Source organism: Hyla sarda, chromosome 3 (genome assembly GCF_029499605.1).
Source record: "Hyla sarda isolate aHylSar1 chromosome 3, aHylSar1.hap1, whole genome shotgun sequence".
In the NCBI taxonomy this organism is placed as follows: Eukaryota; Metazoa; Chordata; class Amphibia; order Anura; family Hylidae; genus Hyla; species Hyla sarda.
In genome coordinates this window covers 160913596-160933592 of record NC_079191.1, presented here as the reverse complement: position 1 = coordinate 160933592, position 19997 = coordinate 160913596, and positions in this window count along the sequence as shown.

Sequence of the window (19997 nt, the reverse complement as noted above, 5' to 3'; positions counted from 1 at the left end):
AAGCTAAGCCCTAATCCGGCACATACAATTCCATGTCTAGAGTTATGTGCAGCTGTATGAGCTAGTAAGAGACGAGATAGACCTAGACCTAGATGCTGTGAAATTCTTTACAGACAGTGAAATAGTCCTAGGCTATATCTGCAACACTACAAAGAGATTCTTCTTATATGTTTCCAATGGGGGGGAATAGGATCAGACAAACAGCACGTCCAGAGCAATGGTTCTATGTGCCCTCAGAACAAAATCCTGCAGATTATGCTGCCAGGCCCACACAAATAGCTTGCCTTTAGAACTCTATATGGTTCTCAGGTCTACCTTTTCTGTATCAGACAGCTGTAGATAATCCCGATGACACCAATGTTTACCCTTTAGTGAAGCCTGAAATTAGGTCAAAAGTAGTAAGCTTCAGTACTAAAGCCTTTGATGCCAGACTACTACAGACAAAAACAAATAAATGGACATTACAGGAGGTTAGACCTCATCCTTACATCATTAGAAAACATCTTTTTCATTTAGCGTAAAAATACTTGTTTCTCTGATCAAACACAAGAGAAATGTCCTTGTTTACATTTTAATTCTATTAATTTAAAGCTAGAGACTCTTTAGAACAGAATCTGAATGTTGAAAGAAGTCTATCCATAAAGTCCCAAGTACCATCTGGTGGTTATCTTGTAATTCATCTCCTAAATTTTAGTATTACTCGAGGAGACAGATTTTATTACCTCTAGATACTCTTTGTTGTTAAGCAGATCACTTAAAGGGGTATTCCAAAGGATAGAGGATAAGAGACCCCCCGCGATCTCCGTGCAGCACCCGCATTCTATGCGGAGCTGCTGCTCCAGTCTTGAAAACCTCTGTGTTTCCGTGACTGGAGACGTGATGTCATACCCCGTCCCCTCATAACATCCTGAATGGAGGGGTTGTCGCAAGTCACCATAGAATGCGAGTGCTGCACAGAAATTGCGGGGAGTCCCAGTGGCGGGCCCCCCACAATCAGACATCTTAGCCCCTATCCTTTGCATAAGGGATAAGATGTCTTTGGCTGAAATACTCTTTTAACTCTTCTTCCCTGCATGGTAGTATAACAGTTCAGTTTTCCTTACTAGGTTCAAAAAAAATTTTATAGAATTTTTCAAGAATTTTTTTTCACAAAACAGAATTGGCCAATAGATAACAAACACGGCCAAAAGAACAATACAGAAATAAATAGAACAGAATCATACAAATTCTTTAGAAATGATCACTCAGTATGATTACTCAAATGATCACACACTTCTTAAAAAAAAAAAAATTAATCAGATCCATTGGATATTGTATAAGCATATCCGGAATGTGTTTGAAAAATCTATAAGATTTACCAATAATTAAATGAACAGATAACTAATAACTATACCTGAAGTAGTCCATCAGCAAGTAAATTTATGCAGGATCCCGCAGTCCTCCCCTCTCTCGCCACAGGCAGCCATATAAAGTATGTGGAGAATATACAGTTTTCCTTACTAGGTGGGTACATGTGGTTTTCTTTTCTGCTGGTGGTTCTGTGATGTGATAGCCTGGGGGGTGTAAGGTATGGAGAGTGTAGCTGTGCAACAATTAAAGGGTGCTTGTTAACCGTTGCTATTCGGGACGCCAGGGTGAGGGTTCATCAATAACGCTTTTCCTACCGCCACCCTTCCAAAGAGCGATAGGGAGGTAGAGAAGAAGAATAGATTTCCACAACCGGTGAGTTTCTGAAACAGCATTAACGTTTACTGAAGATTTTCTGCAAGCTTCAATAATACAACAGTCTCTGAGTATAACAACAGCTTTTCCTTGGAGATTGACAAATGTTGGGACTTTTGCATTAAGAGTCTTTCTAGTATATTGCGTTGCTCCACTGGATTTAGGGGTTAATTGCGGTCCAGTAGTCACGCTAACATTTGCGGGGATTTAGATTTGAACTCACGGTTTTGGTTCCGCTGAGGCCGGAGGTTTTGAGGCCTAGCGTGTCTTTGAAAGTTGCGTAGCACCGTCCTGTTATTCCGGTATCCACGAGAGCAGCAACCCAAGAAGGCGATAATTGGATGCAGCTCCCTTATATGGGCAGAGGCTGGACTTACGCTAATTGGTCCATACTGATGGCAATGACCATTACAGAGATGGGTAACACGTGACCCAAGGACCTCCTAAGGTCCTACAATATACCATAGAGGTTACTAGCATGGTCACATGACTGAAGGTCCTGCGATGCTGAACAAGGTAAGTACTATACATTAATATGGAATATATAACTATTAAATATTTACATTTATTATCACTAAAGATAGACTTTAGGAGAGGTGACTAGGGGCTGTCCCACCTGAGGAACCCTACCTGAACGTAGTTACTGTGACTTTGGGGACCTCTACACTAGGTACGGTATGCAATACAGTACCGGGACACCACAAACCCCCTTACTTAAGATAAGTCGGCCTTGACATCAGTCCCCTAAGACAGAGGGACGAAGTGAAGGTCGGGTATAGAACTATAAAGCTACTTAACATTTTCTTTGATGTACATGCATTAGTTTGGGTAAACTCACGCACAGGTTTGGTTCATGAATTTAGTAACAGGATGGTATTATGCAACTGAGATACATCCTTCTTAACATTTTTTAAGCTCACTATACATTTTTGAGTCTCACTATACATTTTTGAGTTTCACGGTACATTTTTGAGTCTCACTATACATCATTGTCATGTTAGCTACCTGTTTAGAACACTGAGGGTATATTGGCTTGCCCGAGGCTTTCTACCAATAAGACTGGCTATTAGGGTCCCTTGGCTATACACTCTTATCCCTAGAACACAACAGATAAACCTTACCTAGGTTACCTTTAATTACGTGTATTACTTTTAGCTAGCAAGAGTATCTACTGGCCAGGCAGAACATCTCGCACACGTATAAGAACAGAGACTTGTGTACATAACAATGGCAGAAATTGGAACATGACATTGGCTACAATTCCCAAAGGATTTACTTTAGTGTGAGACAGTTTTGTTTGCTTGTTTATTTTTAGGTGTACTAGGTTTAAGTGAGGTAAGTACACTTAAGTGATTGTTTTGAGGTACTATGTATGTAGTACTATATGCAAAGTCAGTCTTGATACCTTAGGGGTAGTTTCCCTTGAGTGGACCTTTGAGAAGGTGTTAGTGATGGCTGGCAAAATTGTTATTCCTCAGAGGAGCCAAGGAAGCCACTTACTAGCAACTATTGCAACACCTATTATTTACATTTTTTTATGTACATGTGGACAATAACCATTTACATCTAGTTATTCTAGCATGAAGATTTATTAAACACTCCAACAGGGTTCAAGTGCATTCACCTGATAAGTGCAACTTTCATGAAGAATGTCACGTTACTTTTGAGGTATATACACTTAAACAGGCGTGCAAGGATCAGCAGTCCACCTGCTCTAAGAGTCTAAACTTCAGGGCTACCAGCTCTAGCCGGGCACACTTACGAATCTCCTACCTCTAGGAGTCTCTTGGTCTAAGGACCAGGCACAAAAGCTTGACAGTTACGTTACAACTTGAACAGTCTTAGCATAGACCTGCTAGGCACACTTCTTGAACTGTTGCAGAAAAGTCTGTGAAGACAACAACATAAAAAACTTTAAAGCAGTATGAGTGTCACAGTTCAGATGCAACTCCGGCGATGTCGTCCTGCTCCTCGCCTAGTGCCTCTTCCCCTCCCAGGATCACGAGCAGGCAAAGAGTCAATGTGGCTCTCCCACATCACATTAGTAAGGGTCGGGTGTGACATTAAAGGATTGAGGTTAACAGTTGGTGCTGGTTGATTTGGCCCCACCTCCTCCTCAGGCGTGTTCCGTAGCACCTTTGTTGGTACCTGGGGGGCAGACCAAAGCTCCTTGTCAGGAGAAGGCCCAGGTACTTCCGTTGGCACCTGCGGTCAAGGCCAAACCTCCTGGACAGGAGTAGGCCAGGGTGCTTTGTGGTAGACAGAAGGAAGTGGTTGCTGCTGTAGAGACTCCTCCTTGGGTACATTGGTGGAGGCATCAGGAGCAGGCCATTTCGGCCTCAGTTGGAAGGGGTCCACTTCCAAATCACCAGAAGGGAAATACATAAAGGGCAACTGGGTTGGAGCAGCTGGCCTGATGACTGCGGCCGCCCACTCTCCTCACAGGCCCCGGACGGGGGTGTATTCCACTATCTCACCCACCTCCAGGGAATGGAACTTCTTATGAAGATATGACCTCTGTACAGCTCGCCTGTTTACGAGGATGGTATAGCCGGTGTGGCAATCAATGAGGGTACCATAATCTCTGACCTTGTCGAACTTGGCCAGTGTTGCTCTGCGACGTTCCAAGGGCTTCTCCCCTTCTCGGGGATGATCCCACTTGCGAATAAAGAGTGCCTCCATCTCCTTGGTGTTCTCCTGGTAGTGGATCCTCTCTTCAAGAGGCAGATGTACATGTTTGGGGGCGTAAAGTTCTCTGTGTCGGGCCTTTAATTTCTCCATTAGGTCGGCTATTTCGGCCTCATGGTGCCCCCAGGTGCAGTGGTGAGGGGACAATCTCACCGGTGATGGAGTTCCAGGTGTTCCTGCGGTGTCCCCTGGAGGGATATCTTGCCAGTTGTCGTCATCGGGCAGTGGGGGAAGATTGCAGGCCCCCTCTTCATCTAATGACAACCGCTGCAAACGGTCTGCAAGATCGTGGAACATTTGGGCTGCGACCGCCGCAACTTTACTTTGTTCCGGTGCACTCTTCGTGCGCATGCCACGTGGAATGCTGCTCTCCGCCATGTCTGTACCTTCCGGCTCTCCTTTGTCCAGACTGAAGAGGTCGCTGTGCAGGGTTCCCTTTATATTGGGCTTCGCCAAAATGGCTGCTGGCCGGAAGAACATCATCGGTGCAGCCCCGACTTCCTGTCCCCCCGGAAACAACAACTGTGACTTTAAGTTCCCTTTCAGCTGTGACACGCTCACTTGATCGTGGCGTAGCGCGGGCTTTCTTTCGCGCTTTTCCGGCAGCAGGTTAACTCTTGCACTGCTGACCGGACCAGAGGATCGTAGCATACATCCATTCCTTAATTTACACATTCCTGCAGCAATAAAAATTTCATCTCCCCCTTACTTTTTGCGTGTGCTCTCTGCACGCGGCACCATACACAATCTTCCATACAATTATATGATGCTCTGTAACACATTGGGACAGTGTTTTATATACGGGAAGTACACTTTAATTGGTGGAAACAGCTGGAGGCACACACCCATATCCTGTTTGTGATGCCAAAAAGCTATGTGATAGCCTGGGGGGTGTAGGGTATGGGGAGTGTAGTACGGTATGCAATGCAGTACCGGGACACCACAGTTCCATGGAAATAACATTCTCAGATGAGAAATATCATCAGCTGGGAGTGTATATATGTGTGTGTAACCACTTCTATTTTATTTACCACTCTCTAGTTCCCTTCTTATAAATTTCCCTTTTCAATGAAAACCACAATTTCTTGCACAATGCCTCTTTTTTCTCTGTTCTTGTGCAGGTTTTTATACAGCTCCATCCTGCCAAACAAGTAAAGAAGGGATATGGAGCAATGGCTTGAACATGTTATGCATCCTAAGTGCCCGTGCCAATCTGACGAATGTGCTTCTTCTCAAACACTATATGGGAGATTTATCAAAACCTGTGTAGATGAAGAGTGGTGCAGTTTCCCAGAGCAACCAATCAGATCACTTTTTTAATTTTTCACAGGCCTCTTTAAAAATGAAAGAAGCAAGCTGATTGGTTGTTATGGGCAACTGCACCACTCTTTCTCTACACAGGTTTTGATAAATCTCCCCCTATGTGACTTTCTACTGTCACTCAAATTCTCAGCTAATTCACCGTGAATTCGTAAATTCAGTCCAAATTGAGCATTTTCAGCCCAGTTTTCCAGAATTTTGGTGTTCATAAATTTCAGGATTTTCCTATATCTTCTTGACATAAAAAGATTTTAATTTCTACTCAAACCTACAGGGATTCCACCTAAATGAGTTTTTCAGTGTCCTCCATGGAAACTCCAAGCAACACATTTTAATCAAGCAGGGTGTCTTGCCAGTACATTCATGATATAGGTCTTTGGAGACAGCAGTGTTACCTCATTTAGCTTAACAAAAGCAGAGCAGTGTCCAGAGTTGGTGTAAGGTCTTTTTCTGCAACAAAGACTTATTCTGTAACTAGGATTGCTTTTCCTTATTCTCCTCTAGCAGCTTAAGTTGTAACGTACCCTACATATGACTCAAAGAAAGAGAAAAGGAATGACTTGTTTAAACAGGTGCTTGTTGTGGGCCGTAGTTTTGTGTGCTGTGGGTTTTTAAACTAAAATCAAACATTGGGATCAAAAATGTTTCTCTTTTTCTCTTTATGGCCACCCAAGAATTGTTTTAAAGTTCAACATCTGGTTTTATTAATTTTTTGCCAGAATATTTGAATTAATATCTGATTGTAAGCTATGAGAACATTTCTTTTTGTAGACACATAAAATATACTGTATGAAAAGACCAAGAAAACATGGCTAGTCTGTAAGGCTGTATTCACACTACAGTATGTTTCGTCCACACGGGCACCGAATCCAGCAGAGAGATGGGAAGACTGGGCGCTCCAGTATGGCTCATTTATTTGAGTGAACCGACCGGAGTCAGATAGTGGCTCTGGCCAGCTCATTTTTGCCCCGTATCTGGTTTTCTGGCTAGACTGGAGTGCCCGGTTTTCCCATCTCCCAGCTGTATCCAATCCCCATATAGATGAAACATAGTGTGAATGCAGCCTAAGATGCTAACTTGTCAGTGTGAGAATACGTAGGGATGATGTCTGCCATAGGAAATGTGGTGTAATGGCCAGTGACAATGGCCAGTGGCAAATAATCAATAGGTTCATCACTGTTGGTTTTAATGTTGCTCTTCTACTCCATTTAATTGAAAATGAGAAACAAATAAATGGAATATTACTGTGCAAAACAATCTAGGTTACTGTCTCTGCACCCCGAAATAAAATAACTGGCTCTAAACATAACCTTTATCATTCTTTTAAAATACTGGTCGGCAAGACAGTAACCAAACTGACAACAATACAAGATTTATAAAAACAGACACATCTTCTTGGGAAGATTGAATCATAGACTCAATAGGTAGGAGACAAGGGAAATGATGAAGGTGAATAGGCCAAGCAAGTACAAATAAACTGAGAAAATCATAACATCAAGCATGTACTCACAGTTAGACATCTTCAGATCCATACCTTCCTTGTATAGTCCCTAATGGGTCAAGTAAGCCTGGTTTGATAACACACAAAAATTATATGGCACTTAATACTGGGAAGATTTACCCTAGTCAGCACCCTAAACTGACTCTGCCTCATCTACAGTATGGTACAGAAAGCTAGGGTGATGGTCATCAGTGATGCCTACTATTCATTTTCATCTTTTTTTGCTTTGTTTGGATATTCCCGTGATAAAACCTGTTTTTAATCTAGGGAGTTTTTACATTTTTGATAGGACAAGAAATTCTAGAAAGGAGATATTTTATTTGGTTAGGCACTGTCAGTTTAGGCCTCCAACTAGATCTTGCTTAGGTCTAAGCTATTTAGCCATTTATGAAGAATGTGCACCTTTTTGATAAATTTGAGGGAAGTATACATGACGTACATACAGTCAAACGGTTGGAAAAATAACTTTGTTTACAAATACAATGATAAATGGCTTTATCTTTAAATTAACTTTAAGGTATTAGGGGCTCAATATTGTGTCAAGGTTCACTGGAGTATCCGCAGTTGCTTTGGTGGGGCCCTTAGACCCTGCTTGTAATCCATGCATTATATATCTGTGACTTGACACCAGTGGTAATTTGCATATGTTCCTGTGGGCACGCAGTAAATCCTCCCAAGTGCGGTGATCCTATTGACAAAATAGAGTTCAGACTTGTAACAGGATGCTTTAATATTACATCTTTGTACTGATTTTAAGCTACAGAATGCTTTGGGCAACATAAACATTGAGAAGAGGGTAAGAAAGGGAAATTGAAATGTAAGATTTGTGTCTTCAAAGTTTTGTTTGTTTGGAGGCTATTTTTGAAACATGTAAATGCACAGCCCCAAGTAGTTTTTTTTTTTTTGCTATGATATGCACAGCCATAAGTAGGATCTTATATGTAAGTTACTCTCTGATAACTCACCAGCATATTATAAGTTAGTGCATATTCTAAGATGGATTTTAAGGCGGGGTTCCCACAGTGTTTCAATGGGTTTTGCACTTTGCGTGCTGATATTCCGGCAAAATGTGAATGAATTTTGTGGACACATTTTAATAATAAAATGCACAACAAATGTAAGCTGTGTGAACCCAGCCTAAGGTTTTTGAGGATAAAAAAATTTAGCTTTTAGCTAGGTTTTAGCTAGCCATTTTTCAGTGATCGTATTATAGTTTCAGAAAGGACTAAATCCATTGGTACTTATGTTGTATGGATGCAGTGTTCTTGCTTTTATACTTTATCTTTATTTGTCTCACATGCTTAGCGTGTCTCTTGCTATTACAAACACAGTAAAATGGGAAGCCAAAACTGCACACAGTGATGTCACTTCACAGGAAAAATTCTAACAGCCTTAAAAACCTTATACAGAGCTATCCCACCACATGGATAATAAACAGTGATGGAATAAATGGGGTATAGCTAAAATAATAATTCTACGACTAAAGTAAAGTAACAGCACAGGAATAATAGTCACAGTAAAGTCACAAACCAGAAATGGTGCACACAGTGATCACAGACTTAGATTATCATTAAAGTGGGATAATTCACAAGTGACATCACACAATGGGAATAAAACATACAGGGATGCCACAGTACATAAAAAAAATAAACACTGAATTCACAAAAAAGAGTAATTATACCAAATAAAGTCACAAAACATGGTTGATAAACCTGGTGAAGACATAGGGAGGGATATTCCATACGATAATGTCACATAACTTGCAAAATAAACACCTTGACTATATAGGAAAGGAGTACGGCACACGGTGGTGTCCCACAGAAAAAGAATAACAAACATCATCACAATAGGTATGTATAAACAACAATTGCAGGGTTCTCTGGTGCATGACCAGAGCTAGTTGGTAGGTAAAATAGAAAAACTTTTACATTACAATTTACAATTTACGCCTAAATGATTCCCCCAGAAAATTTTTTTGTAGTACTGTGTGTTCATGTGGTTGCCAATGCAGTTGAAGAGATCTAGCATTATTACCATGCAATAAGTAAGATAGCTGGTGATAGCAGGTGTACTAAAAAGCTCTACTGGTCCCAGCTGCAATGGAAGGGAATATGGGTTATGTATTCTAGTTTTTTCACTTGTGCTTTAGCAAGAACCCGGAGTGTATTTCTATGATAACCATTTGCCATTGCATCTCAAAAAGGGACCTAGGAGAAAGTTACAGTAAAGAACAATGAGTGTATATAGTAAGCCACCAGAAGATAAGGTCACATAGCCTAACCCGATGACCAGGGGACAGATCCCAGCATAGATGATTTGTCACCGAGTCTCCTCAGTTTATATAGATTTAAAGGCTTGTGTGAAGGGTTGATGGCGGCATCTCGGATGCATGATTTTATGTTGCTATTTTAGATTATTTTCAAAGCAGATCACCTTTTAGATATTTTACTAAGGTTGTATCAATAAGGCTCGGTTCCCACTGTGTTAGAGCTCATGTTAGTTGTATCTGTTTGCATTCTACTGAATACAGGATGGCGGCATAAACAGGATGACGGCGTATGCTTTTATCAGGAGCAGCAGACCCCATTGATTTCAATTCCTATAGAAGAAAGGCTGTACAGCACTCACCAGACCGTTGCCGAGGAAAGTTGTTTATTGAATATCACAGGAATATTACAGCAGCGACAGGGAAGGGAAGGTGAACGCGAGCTCCGTGGAGCTCATGTTCACCTTCTCTACCCTGGCGCTGCTGTAATGTTCCTGTGATATTCAATATTCAATGCTTGTCTTGTAAAATGATGGCAACAATATAGTTTTCTATGGAAGCTTTTCCTTTCCAGTTCTTTTTTTCCTTTTCAGTGTTGCAGGATCCTGGCTGTGCAGCCGTTCCTGTAGTAATGTGACTTACCCTGCGTAGATTCGCTCACCTTTTCTCTTGTGATGACAGCCAGGGCTTGAGTCAGCAGGGGGCTTGATTTAGTTAAGACTGATTTAGATAACGTTCTTACTATGTCTGCCAAGGCTCCGAGCCAATGCTGCTCATACCAGCTGTGTCATGGTTAGGTTTCTCACTGTGAGAAAAAGGCCACAACCGTTGCTGCGTACAGAGGTATTCGGGTAGCACTGCCTTTTGCCAGGAAAACATAACCTATGGCATCCTGGAATTGTTTCTCTGCTGCTACACTAAATGAAAAGCAGTTTGTTTTATTCTGTGGAGCCAACCTCTGGTGTGAAACCGATCAAGTCACAGATCACATGGTAAATAATAAACTGGGCAACTAAGAGGAACTAATGAAATGAAAACCTGATTATACTCCTTAAAGGAGTACTCCGGAATAAGAAAAGGTATCCCCTATGCTAAGGATTGGGAATAAGTTTCAGATTGCGGGGGGTCTCGTATGGGGCCCCGGTAGTCAGCGGCAAGGGGGCATGCCCGACCACCGCATGACGCAGCAGCCGACACACCGCTTCAATACATCTCTATGGGAGGGCCGTGGTGCTGCATTCGGCAGCCTCTGCCTCTGCCATAGAAATGTATTGTAGGGGCATTTCGGCCACTGCGTCATGGGGTGGTCAAAACGCGCTATTTCGGCAAAGAGCCAAGGGCCCCGTATGGGAGATGGCGAGGGGCCCCAGCGGTCGGGGCCCCCCCAGCGATCTGAAACTTATGCCCTATCCTTAGGATATTGGGTTAAGTTATCTTATCCCGGAGCACTCCTTTAAAGGGGAACTCCGCCCCTAAACATCTTATCCCCTATGCAAAGAATAGGGCATAAGATATCTGATCACAGGGGTCCTGTTGCTGGGGACCCCCACAATTTAGGATGCGGCACTCCAATTTAGGATGCGGGACCCCCACAATTTAGGATGCGGCACTATGTGGGGCTAAGGCTCGTGATGTCACGGTCACGCCCCGCTTGTAATGTCATGGCCACGTGCCCTCAATGCATCACGCCCACTCCCATAGACTTGCATTGAGGGGTCATGGCCATGACGTCATGAGCTTCCAGCCCACATCGTCAGTCATCCGGCACGTAGCGAAGTTAGCTCCATGCACCAGATGTCTGAAGTGCTGCAGCCGAAATTGTGGGGATCCCCAGCACCAGGACACCCGCGATCAGGCATCTTATCTCCTATCCTTTGATGTCTAGGGACGGAGTTCCCCTAAAAGGAGTGCTCCGGGATAAAAAAAAAACCTATCCCCTATCCTAAGGATAGAGGATAAGTTTCAGATAGCGGGGGGTCCGACCAATTGTGTATTACTCAGCGATTCACCTCAAGCCCAAATCCAGCCTAGAAGCACTGAAAGGGAAGGGAGTGAGATTGAGAGAGAAAGTGCAATTTTAGGTGTATTACAGCAGTCATTCATCTCAAGCCCAAATCCAGCCTAGAAGCACTGATAGGGAAGGGAGTGAGATTGAGAGAGAAAGTGCAGTTTTGGGTGTAGTACACAATGACTGTGTGCTGCAGCACTGGTGTGTACAACAACTGAAAAGCTAATAGTAGCCAGCCAGTAAGGCTGAGCAAAGCACTAAAAGCATATTGTCCTCTATTAAGTGTAACCTGTATGTACATCTAAGTGGTGTACCATTTTGTTCCTGTTAAAGCCTCAAGGTCCTAGTTACTGTGAAAAGCCAGGCAAAAGTACACACCTGCTGCTGTTGTAGACAAATACTGTTTTAAGAGTGCTGGAGCGCATTGTACTCCTCTCATAAGTGCATACCACATACATACATCTAAGTGGTGTACCATTTTGTTCCTGTTAAAGAATTAGGGGCCTAGTTACTGTGAAAGGCCAGCCAAAAGTAACACCTGCTGCTGTTTTAGACAAATTCTGTTTTAAGCATACGCACTAAGTATGTCAGGCAGAGAAGTGCCAGTACATGCACAGAGGAGTGGCAGAGGCCTAAATTCATCAGGCGCAGGCAGAGGTCGCAGCAGACTTGGGGCTAGTGGCAGAAGGAGTAACAGCTAGCGGTCGTGGTAACAGCTAGCGGTCATGTCTCGACCAGCAACCCATCTGCTGTCATTGACTAGTTATCTCTGGCATCCACTTCATCACAAGTGACATCTGAAACCCCAGTCAACAGTCGGTGGGTTCCTCAGACACAAACATCAGTTGGCATGGCCTGGGAGTAGTCCCTGTCCTCCAATTGCCTCTGTCTTATGCTGTTCCCTCCCCCATAGAAGTATCCAATGCTGTTCGTTCAGCTCCACTTTTTAGTCAGGATGATCTACTAGAGGACAGTCAGCAGCTATTGCCCAGCCAAGAAGTGGAGGAGACATCCCTCACTTCCTTCTCTAGGCGGGCAAGTAGTGATGAGGAAAGTGGCGTGGTAGGTGGTGTTGGGAGCATTCAGGCTCCTGAAGCACACATTGTTGAGGAACTTGAGGAGGACATTAGTGAAGTGCTGACACAACTCGATGATGATGCAGCCGATCGCACTTGGGAGCTAGGTGCAGAAGGGGCTTCATCCTCATCGGAAAAAGAGGGTGGTAGATTGCCCGTGAGGCAGCAGTTGAGCCAGCAAAGTGGTAGCATGGTTGGGAGTCAGGATGGTGGAAGCAGTTGGAAGTCTGGAGCCAAGTGTCCCCTGGGTAGACCACCTGCTTCGTGGCAGCCTACCTGCCCGAGAGGTAGTGGAACAGGGATCCCTGGAGGCGGCGGCAGTAGCAGTCAGTCAGTGCGGACTGTTGGGGGGGAAATCAGCTAATCTGTGGTGTGGCAGTTTTTCATCAAGTATTCGGTGGATGTTAACATGTCAACATGCAATTTAAAAAAATATATTTAATCTTCTCAACTGTGAGGTCTTTGGTCTGGTCAGGCTGCAGTCACCTTGAGGCTGTGTCATTCTTGCTGCTGCCAGCTCCAGGCTTGGTCATTCTGACACATTTTGGTCTCCTCATGCTGGTGCCACCTCCAGACGGTGTCATGTGGTCTCCTCATGCTGCTGGGACATTACCTAAAAATTTTTATGACAATCTATTTAAAATCTTCAATTTAAATTTGAAAATATATCTTTAATCTTTTCAATTGTGAGGCCCTATGGTCTAATCTTGTTGCTGACACCTCCAGGCTTGGTCATCCTGCCACTATATGGTCTCCTTATGCTCCTTTCACCTCCATGCTGCTGGCACATTACATAAAAATTTTAAATAATACATCATTTAAATGAATTTGAATACATAAATTTTTATTTAAATTTATTTTAATTAATAATTTTAATAAAAATGTCCCTCCTGCATATCATGTGTGCAGGGCACAGCGGTGTCACGCTGTTCTTTGCCTTGGCAAAAGGAGTCACACAGGGAAGGAACTGCTAAAATTCATTCATCAAGAAATCGAATCATGGGTGTTCTGCATCAAGGAAGCCTGAGCCATGCACCCTGCATGGCACACTTGTTCAATTGGGTTGTCAAGCTATTCCTGAAGTATTACCCCCATCTGCAAGACATCCTAACAATGGGAAGAAAACTTTGCATGCACTTCAGCTACACCGCAAAGCACACCCTCCTTGAGCTGCAGCATTAGAACGGCATCCCCCAACATAGTCTGATTTTCCACACGTTGGAATTCCACCCTCCATATGTTGTACCGACTATACGAACAGAGAAAAGCCATCACCGATTTCTTGATGCTCCAAGCGGATTGGGGTACTCCCCTTTGTAACTTCAATGTCAATCAGTGGCAGCTCATACGTGACACCTGGTGTTTGCTCAGGTCCTTTGAGGAAGCCACATTATTAGTCAGTCGCCAGGATTACGGGATGAACAACGTCATTCCACTGCTTCATATCCTACAACATGCGTTGGAAATGATGGCTGGTCAGGGCACTGGAAACGTGGCGTCTACATCTCGAGACCACATGAGCCCTGTGGGGGCTGAACTGGGGGAGGGGGACAGTAGAGCATAGGCAAGGTTTTTGAGAAATGGATGGTTTTTACAGTCATCTGACAGGAGAGGAGGAGCAGGCTGTGGAGCTACAGGGTAATGAAGAAGATGAGAAAGAGGACCCAGACATGCCGTGGCCATGTGGTCTCCTCATGTTGCTGGCACATTAAATGAAACGTAATCTTAATCTATTTTGAATCTTCAATTAAAAGTTTTCAAAATATCTTAAATCCTTTCAATTGTGAGGCCCTATGGTCTCGTCAGGCTGGGTACTTCTTCCACTATATGGTCTCCTCTTGCTGCCGCCAATTCCAGGCTTTTTCATTCTGACAGATTATGGTCTCCTTATGCTGCTGCCACCTCCAGGCTTGTCATTGTGCCAAAATATGGTCTCCTTATGCTGTTTGCACCTTAAATTAAAATCTTCATTTAAAATATTCTAAAATATCTTTAATCTTTTCTATTGTGAAGCCCTATGGTCTCGTCGAGCTGCTGCCACCTCTAGGCTCTGTCATTGTGCAGATTTGTGACTCCTTGTTATATTGGGTTTTGTGGCCATACAGTATTAGTTCAAAGTAAATGCTTCGAGCACCCGGGACATTAAACTTGTGAATCTAATCAAAATCTTAAATTTAAATAAATTGATGCAATCTTTTCAAGACTGAGGCCCTATGGTCATCAACGTCATATATTACCTATGGAATTACCAAAAGAATCCAATCAAACAGCTTGGAGTGATAACAATGAACCATAACTGATAAAATGAAATGTTTGCACTGAGAGGCAGGGGCTGGAACAGGTGGTAGCTCGCCTGGCGGGGGACCGCCAGCTCGATTTTAAAATACAAGTACAAGCTTTTTCATTGCAGCCACTTCTAGCTTTATGTGCCCACTTACCCATCGGCACAGAAGCTGAATGTGCTACTGTCCAAGTTGCGGGGGCTGCAGTCCCTCCTTTTTGAAGTGGACACTAAGTAATGAGCATGGGGGTGCGCTGAGAGGCAGGGGCTGGGACAGGCAGTAGCTGGCCTCGCGGCGGACCAGCAGCTCGATTTTAAGGTACAAGTATGAGCTTTTTCACTGCAGCAACTTATACACTGCAGCAAATTTAACACTATTGGAGCTGGAATTCCTGCGGCTTCTGGCACAAGACTTGGCCTCCAATGGGTCCTCAATAGAGATGAGCGAATCAAATCGGACAAATTAAAGTTTTTTAAAAATTCACTCCGCTCTAGTCGTTGTCATATATTACCTCTGGAATTACCACAAGAATCCAATGAAACAGGTTGGAGCAATAACAATGAACCATAACTGATTAAATGAAACATTTGCAGTTTAACACAGAGTAAGAGAGTCGGGGGGGGGGGGGGCGGTGGTGCTGAGAGGCAGGGGCTGGAACAGGTGGTAGTTCGCCTTGCGGTGGACCACCAGCTCGATGCTCACCAGAATGGGTTCTTAAATAAAATAAAAATTACATTAAAAAATCTCTTTAATCTCTTTCTTTTTTATGCCATATGGTCTCCCTGCTTCCACATCCGGACGCTCTGCATCAGAGATTCTAATAGCGATGCCTGTAATCTGTATGTTATACTGAATAACAGTATTATTTCACTAACACAGCACACTCCCTATGCGTGTTACGAAAAGTCAAAGTGTTCTACACGACGATTCGCCGCAAATAAATGTTCGGACCGAAACAAATTTTTTGTTGAGAATTCAGCAAATTTTTCTAAAATTTGCTCATCTCTAGTCCTAACATATTGACTGAGGAGCCAACACCGGGGACTTCAGCTGTAAAATTAAATAATGTATTTTAAACTTAAAGGCACCAGCATCGCCTTCAGGAGCCAATTTTTATCACATGTGAGCTTTACATCTGCTTCAAAGGGGTTATCTGGTGAAAAGTTTTTAGTTTTTTTTATCCCGTAGCATCGCTGCTAAGGTTTCTGCTGTGCTCCACTTTCTGGTGCTGGGGCCTGGTACATCAGAGTGCAGCTCAGCCAATCACTGGATAACCCCTTTAAGTTCTGTAATGTTGTACTGAAACAGTAAAAAATTAAATTGCCAATTTCAACCAAAAACACATGAATTTTAGAATAAAGGCTCTTTCATTTCAGGACATAAAGCCACAAACATCTTGCATTTTCTTCCCTCGCTTCTGGCCTGTAACACTGTATTCATGTCGAGGGACTGTGAACTATATGGATTGCCCACATAAAAGGATGATGTTTACCCGCATGCAATTTTCTATTTAGGACTGCGTCCTGTTAGCTGAGGTCACACCCTTACAATTTCTCAAGTTTTTGATGCGCTGTGGCTTCCGGAAACAATGCCAAACAGAACAAGCAACACAAAGCAAATGGCAAGACAGTGACTCACACTAACATTATTCCCTGGCCATTGGGGACTTCATACATAAGAGCAGCTTTGTGTTATGTGCCTACATGTGATCTGTGAGGCTGCTCTGAATGTGATTAAAGCAGACCACCACCATCATGAGAAACCAGAACCGCTGTACAACACAGCACTAAAATGACCATTATTAAAGCTTCATTTGCTTACATGAATAGTTAGAAGCAGTAAAGCATGATCACAGCCATTTTACCAGATTGGATCCAGAGGGAGAATGTATTAATAGCAGGTTTTTCCAAATGTGATGCTTCTATAGTTATTTCATATGGCTGTAGAATTTTTTGTAGAGATTTAGAATCTGTTATAAAAAAAATGTATTTAGAAAAATAAATAAATAAAATAATTAATATTTTTGGCTGCAAAGTCTAGCATTATTTTTTTTAATTCCTCTTCCTTACCGTGTACTGAGAAGCTAACTGGTTGATATAAGAAAGTAACAGGACAAATCTATTAGCCCTTTCTCCTTTTACCTGTTTATTTTGCTACATGTAGGGTCTAGTTATTTTTATTGGCCTCTCCTGCAGTCTGCTATGTAAGATTCTCACGCACAGGGAGTAGTGCTGAAGAATGACATCATTTTTAGCAAAGCGGCACCTGTCACCCTTAATGTCCCTACATCTCCATGCATTACGTAATAGCTGATCAGTTTACCAGAAGTTGAAATGTATAGTTTACATAGATTGGGGGTTTAATGATTTTCTACACAAAAAGGTAAAAGAAAATTGTCATAAAAGTATCAATTTCCCCATTAGTAGTCAAAAAACAATGGCAATACTGTAGGACAATTTTAGCCAGCATCTCCATAAAGTGGGGGTACATAATAAAGGGAAATGCTATCTTAGATTCGTATGAACAATTATTACATTACTCCTAAATGATGGGATAATAGGAGATTTACAATATATTACTAACATATATTAAGGCTTGCAGAAAATAGTGCTATGATCTGGTGGGAAATTATCAATATCTATGGATAGTAGAGCTAAGTGAGGTAAGATGATAATGGGGTAACCACATACACAAGAGAGCATGTTGCCATTTTTTCCCAAAGATGATAAACTGGAAGGCATTCCCATTGTACATGAAATAAGGTAATGACTAAATGGTAGTATTGCTGCCTGGTTCTGTTAGTGCCAGCCAACAGCCAGAGACCATATAGCAAAACGAAGCAAACACCAGGAAAATTCCAAAGCAGGCAAACTATTACCTGCAAAAATCTAATCACCATTTGCTGTATCCCAGTATAGTTTTTTTCCCTATTGTTTGCATTACCTGACCTTTTGGTATTGTATGTAAAATGCTCTGTACTGTTTATTAGCATTTTTTGTATGTTACTAGGTAATGTCAGATGGTATCAAAGAGTTAAACCCATTCACTCAAATTCATATACCTTCATTGCTCTCTGCTGCCTCTTCTGGTGAACAGCATTATCATAGTTGGTTCATCAAAATCCTTTAGAATCTTTATAATCATTATAAATATATGGTAATCAGGCGCTTGGGAAACGTGTATTGGTGTCCAAAAAATTTACAGAAAACTAAAAACTAAAAATTATGCTTACATATATTAATTTATTGAAGTAATCATATGAATATGAGTATAACCTTAGACTTGATCGGGTAATTACTGCTATCTCTAATGAGGAGGAAACTGACATGTCCTGGTTTGGAAGAAATTCCGGACTATCAGACTCGCCGATCTGATCATCTGGTACACTGGTTTTTGAGAGCGGTGGAGGTGAATGTCCTTGCGTTCAAATGAATTTGTATTCAAATCCTGCTGAGTAGATGTTGCTTGCGGTTTAGAGGGAGAACAGCCCCGGCCAGTGGCGTCTCTACCTCTAAACCGCAAGCAACATCTACTCAGCAGGATTTGAATACGAATGAATTTGTATTTTCTGTATTAGTTAATTATTTGGCTAGTACTGGGTGCTGAGTAGGGATCCACCCGTAATCTTGGGCAGCTGCAAAATAAATTCTATGTAGTAGCGCTTGTGTATATATAAAAGGGTTATAATCATTAGCTCCCTATACAAGTCCAGCTTTTCCAGGCCACAAATTGGAGTTTGAGCTTAGCTTCTAAAGCTTACCAGGATCACATCTACCCGACAGGCTTCTACTCAGGGGACTACAGATATCCCGTATAAGGACTTTACGTTGACCTGAACGACTTACTTACTTATTTCTTCTGAACTTTCCAAGAGACTGAGGGGAGAACAATTTTGAGTGCCCCTTAGCAATCTTTGCCTTTGAGGACCTATGGTTGAACCAGATGGACAAGTTTTATTGGGAACCACTTATTTACTACGTGTGACATGTACCCTATAAAATATAACTTTCACTTGATACCATTAAAATTTACAAATTTTTTTTTATAACACAGCATCTGTATAAAAAGTATGAGATGCTCAAAAGAGGACGAGGTGAGACAATGTAAACAATGCAATACAATATAGTTTATATGTATAATATGATGGTTCTCAGATAAAAAAAATATATCTTTACCCCAACATAAATGTAGAATATACAGTATAACCAGATGGAGTAGACTCACATTACTGAAGCGGTCTTTGTTCTTTTCCTAAGCAGGGCAGGGGAGCTGTTATGGAGCAAATAACGATTTTAGCCAAACAATAAAGAGAAAAACATACAGTGGGGCAAAAAACTATTTAGTCAGCCACCAATTGTGCAAGTTCTCCCATTTATAGATGAGAGAGGCCTGTAATTTTCATCATAGGTATACCACAACTATGAGAGACATAATGAGAAAAAATCTGATTTTTAAAGAATTTATTTGCAAATGAAGGTGAAAAATAAGTATTTGGTCAATGACAAAAGTTCATCTCAATACTTTGTTATATATAACCCTTGTTGGCAATGACAGAGATCAGACGTTTTCTGTAAGTCTTCACAAGGTTTTCAAACACTGTTGCTGGTATTTTGGCCCATTCCTCCATGCAGATCTCCTCTGGAGCAGTGATGTTTTGTGGCTGTCGCTGGGCAACACAGACTTCCAAAGGTTTTCTATGGGGTTGAGATCTGGAGACTGGCTAGGCCACTCCAGGACCTTGAAATGCTTCTTACAAAGCCACTCTTTCATTACCAGGGCGGTGTGTTTGGGATCATTGTCATGCTGAAAGACCCAGCCACATTTAATCTTTAAAGCCCTGGCTGATGCCCTGGCCCCATTATGATGTCCTGGTCCCTTAGCAGAAAAACATCCCCAAAGCATGATGTTTCCACCCCCATGCTTCACAGTAGGTATGGTGTTCTTTGGATGCAACTCAGCATTCTTTCTCCTCCAAACATGACGAGTTGAATTTTCCCCAAAAGTTATACTTTGGTTTCATCTGACCATATGACATTCTCCCAACCCTCATCCAACCCTCATCCAAATGATCATCCAAATGCTCTCTAGCAAACTTCAGACATGGCCCGGACATGTACTGGCCTAAGCAGGGGGA